This window comes from Nerophis lumbriciformis, linkage group LG37, assembly GCF_033978685.3.
Source record: "Nerophis lumbriciformis linkage group LG37, RoL_Nlum_v2.1, whole genome shotgun sequence".
NCBI classification, from domain to species: Eukaryota; Metazoa; Chordata; class Actinopteri; order Syngnathiformes; family Syngnathidae; genus Nerophis; species Nerophis lumbriciformis.
Window position 1 is genome coordinate 5,105,001 of NC_084584.2, and position 5,000 is coordinate 5,110,000.

Here is a 5,000-nt window from a genome sequence, read left to right on the forward strand (position 1 = left end):
TATATTTTTTAAGAGTGTAAAAATCCACTCCATCCCATTTAAAATATTTTGGTGATGATAAATGGTTTAAATCTTTTAAAAATATGTTTTAAAAGTATAAAAATTCACTCCATCCCATTTACAATATTTTGGTGATGATAAATGGTTTAAATCTTTAAATAAATATATTGTTTAAGAGTGTAAAAATCCATTCCAGCCCATTTAAAATATTTTGGTGATAAGTGGTTTGAATCTTTTTAAATATACAGTATATATTTTTTAGAGTGTAAAAATCCACTCCATCTTATTTTAAAAATATTTTGGTGATGATAAATGGTTGAAATATTTTTTTTAAATATATTTTTTAAGAGTGTAAAAATCCACTCCGGCCCATTTAAAATATTTTGGTGATAAGTGGTTTAAATCTTTAAAAAATATATTTTTTAAGAGTGTAAAAATCCACTCCGGCCCATTTAAAATATTTTGGTGAAAGTGGTTTAAATTTTTAAAAAATATATTTTTTAAGAGTGTAAAAATCCACTCCATCCTATTTTTAAAATATTTTGGTGATGTTGAATGGTTTAAATATTTTTTTTAATATATTTTTAATAGTGTAAAAATCCACTCCGGCCCATTTAAAATATTTTGGTGATAAGTGGTTTAAATCTTTAAAAAATATATTTTTTAAGAGTGTAAAAATCCACTCCATCCCATTTAAAATATTTTAGTGATGATAAATGGTTTAAATCTTTTAAAAATATGTTTTAAAAGTGTAAAAATCCACTCCATCCCATTTACAAAATATTTAAAAATATATATTTTTTTAGGGGTGTAAAAATCCACTTTGGCACATTTTAAATATTTTGGTGATGATAAATGGTTTAAATCTTTAAAAATAATAATTTAAGAGTGTAAAAATCCACTCCATCCCATGTAAAATATTTTGGTGATAAGTGGTTTAAATCTTTTTAAATATACAGTATATATTTTTAAGACTGTAAAAATCCACTCCATCTTATTTTAAAAATATTTTGGTGATGATAAATGGTTGAAATATTTTTTTTAAATATATTTTTTAAGAGTGTAAAAATCCACTCCGGCCCATTTAAAATATTTTGGTGATAAGTGGTTTAAATCTTTAAAAAATATATTTTTTAAGAGTGTAAAAATTCACTCCATCCTATTTTTAAAATATTTTGGTGATGTTAAATGGTTTAAATATTTTTTTAAATATATTTTTTAAGAGTGTAAAAATCCACTCCATCCCATTTAAAATATTTTGGTGATGATAAATGGTTTAAATCTTTTAAAAATATGTTTTAAAAGTGTAAAAATACACTCCATCCCATTTACAAAATATTTCAAAATATATATATTTTTTAGGAGTGTAAAAATCCACTTTGGCACATTTTAAATATTTTGGTGATGATAAATGGTTTAAATGTTTAAAAATAATTTAAGAGTGTAAAAATCCACTCCATCCCATGTAAAATATTTTGGTGATGATAAATGGTTTAAATATTTTAAAACATATATTTTTAAGAGTGTAAAAATCCACTCCATCCCATGTAAAATATGTTGGTGATGATAAATGATTTAAATCTTTAAAAAATATATATTTTTTAAGAGTGTAAAAATCCACTCTGGCCCATTTAAAATATGTTGGTGATGATAAATGGTTTAAATCTTTAAAAGTATATATTTTTTTAAGAGTGTAAAAACCCACACCATCACATTTCAATATTTTGGTTTATTATAAATGGTTTAAATCTTTAAAAAAATATTTTTTTAAAGAGTGTAAAAATCTACTCTGGCCCATTTAAAATATGTTGGTGATAATAAATGGTTTAAATCTTTTAAAAATATATTTTAACATTATAAAAATCCACTCCATCCCATTTTAAATATTTTGGTGACGATAAATGGTTTACGTTTTTAAAAAAAACATATTTTTTAAGAGTGTAAAAATCCACCCCATTTCAATTAAAATATTTAGGTGGTGATAAATGGTTTTAATCTTTTTTTTAATATATATATTTTTAAGAGTGTAAAAATCCACTCCATCACATTTAAATGTTTTGGTTTATTATAAATGGTTGAAATCTTTAAAACAAAAAATGTTTAAGAGTGTAAAAATCCACTCCATCACATTTAAATATTTTGGTTTATTAAAAATGGTTTAAATCTTTTAAAATATACATTTTTAAGAGTGTAAAAATCCACTCTGGCCCATTTAAAATATGTTGGTGATGACAAAGGTTTAAATCTTTAAAAGTATATATTTTTTTAAGAGTGTAAAAACCCACACCATCACATTTAAATATTTTGGTTTATTATAAATGGTTTAAATCTTTAAAAAAATATTTTTTAAAGAGTGTAAAAATCTACTGTGGCCCATTTAAAATATGTTGGTGATGATAAATGGTTTAAATCTTTAAAAAATATATTTTAACATTATAAAAATCCACTCCATCCCATTTTAAATATTTTGGTGACGATAAATGGTTTTAAAAAAACATATTTTTTAAGAGTGTAAAAATCCACTCCATTTCAATTAAAATATTTTGGTGGTGATAAATGGTTTTAATCTTTTTTTTAATATATATATTTTTAAGAGTGTAAAATTCCACTCCATCACATTTAAAATATGTTGGTGATGATAAATGGTTTAAATCTTAAAAAAAAAAAATGTTTTAAGAGTGTAAAAATCCACACCATCGCATTTAAATATTTTGGTTTATTATAAAAGGTTTAAATCTTTAAAAAAAAAAATTTTAAAGAGTGTAAAAATCTACTCTGGCCCATTTAAAATATTTTTGGTGACGATAAATTGTTTACGTTTTTATAAAAACATATTTTTTAAGAGTGTAAAAATCCACTCCATTTCAATTAAAATATTTTGGTGGTGATAAATGGTTTTAATCATTTTTTTAATATATATATATTTTTAAGAGTGTAGAAATCCACTCCATCACATTTAAATGTTTTGGTTTATTATAAATGGTTTAAATCTTTAAAACAAAAAATGTTTAAGAGTGTAAAAATCCACTCCATCACATTTAAATATTTTGGTTTATTAAAAATGGTTTAAATCTTTTAAAATATACATTTTTAAGAGTGTAAAAATCCACTCCATCTCATTTAAAATATGTTGGTGGTGATAAATAGTTTTAATCTTTTTTTTAATATATATATTTTTAAGAGTGTAAAAATCCACTCCATCCTATTTTTAAAATATTTTGGTGATGATAAATGGTTTAAATCTTTAAAAAATATGTTTTAAAAGTGTAAAAATTCACTCCATCCCATTTACAAAATATTTCAAAATATATATATTTTTTAGGAGTGTAAAAATCCACGTTGGCACATTTTAAATATTTTGGTGATGATAAATGGTTTAAATCTTTAAAAATAATAATTTAAGAGTGTAAAAATCCACTCTATCCCATGTAAAATATTTTGGTGATGATAAATGGTTTAAATCTTTTAAAACATATATTTTTAAGAGTGTAAAAATCCACTCCATCCGATGTAAAATATGTTGTTGATGATAAATGGTTTAAATCTTAAAAAAAAAAAATGTTTTAAGAGTGTAAAAATCCACACCATCGCATTTAAATATTTTGGTTTATTATAAAAGGTTTAAATCTTTAAAAAAAAATTTTTTAAAGAATGTAAAAATCTACACTGGCCCATTTAAAATATTTTGGTGACGATAAATGGTTTACATTTAAAAAAAAACATATTTTTTAAGAGTGTAAAAATCCACTCCATTTCAATTAAAATATTTTGGTGGTGATAAATGGTTTTAATCTTTTTTTTAATATATATATATATTTTTAAGAGTGTAAAAATCCACTCTATCACATTTAAATATTTTGGTTTATTATAAATGGTTTAAATCTTTAAAAAAAAAAAAAAAAGTTTAAGAGTGTAAAAATCCACTCCATCACATTTAAATATTTTGGTTTATTAAAAATGGTTTAAATCTTTAAAAAAAAAAATGTTTTAAGAGTGTAAAAATCCACACCATCGCATTTAAATATTTTGGTTTATTATAAAAGGTTTAAATCTTTAAAAAAAATTTTTTTAAAGAGTGTAAAAATCTACTCTGGCCCATTTCAAATATTTTGGTGACGATAAATGGTTTACGTTTTTAAAAAAACATATTTTTTTAAGAGTGTAAAAATCCACTCTATTTCATTTAAAATATTTTGGTGGTGATAATTGGTTTTAATCTTTTTTTTAATATATATATTTTTAAGAGTGTAAAAATCCACTCTATCACCTTTAAATATTTTGGTTTATTATAAATGGTTTAAATCTTTAAAAAAAAAAATGTTTAAGAGTGCAAAAATCCACTCTATCACCTTTAAATATTTTGGTTTATTATAAATGGTTTAAATCATTAAAAAAAAAAATGTTTAAGAGTGTAAAAATCCACTCCATCACATTTAAATATTTTGGTTTATTAAAAATGGTTTAAATCTTTAAAAAAAAAAAGTTTAAGAGTGTAAAAATCCACTCCATCACATTTAAATATTTTGGTTTATTAAAAATGGTTTAAATCTTTTAAAAAAAAAATGTTTAAGAGTGTAAAAATCCACTCTATCACCTTTAAATATTTTGGTTTATTATAAATGGTTTAAATCTTTAAAAAAAAAAATGTTTAAGAGTGTAAAAATCCACTCCATCACATTTAAATATTTTTGGTTTATTATAAATGGTTTAAATCTTTAAAAAAAAAAAAATGTTTAAGAGTGTAAAAATCCACTCTATCACCTTTAAATATTTTTGGTTTATTATAAATGGTTTAAATCTTTAAAAAAAAAAAAATGTTTAAGAGTGTAAAAATCCACTCCATCACATTTAAATATTTTGGTTTATTAAAAATGGTTTAAATCTTTAAAAAAAAATTGTTTAAGAGTGTAAAAATCCACTCCAACACATTTTAAATATTTTTTTCATGATTTGCCTCTAAACCTTTCAAAATAACGGTAAATAAATAGCAGTATAATGGG

The 5,000-nt window shown here is 21.6% G+C and overlaps 1 protein-coding gene across 30 annotated transcripts in view; it reads left to right on the forward strand.

Moving 5' to 3' along the window:
• The window catches only part of nbeaa (neurobeachin a), a 268,148-nt gene that overhangs the window by 175,540 nt on the left and 87,608 nt on the right, over positions 1 to 5,000 (forward strand). The gene's annotated exons all lie outside the window — the stretch shown is intronic.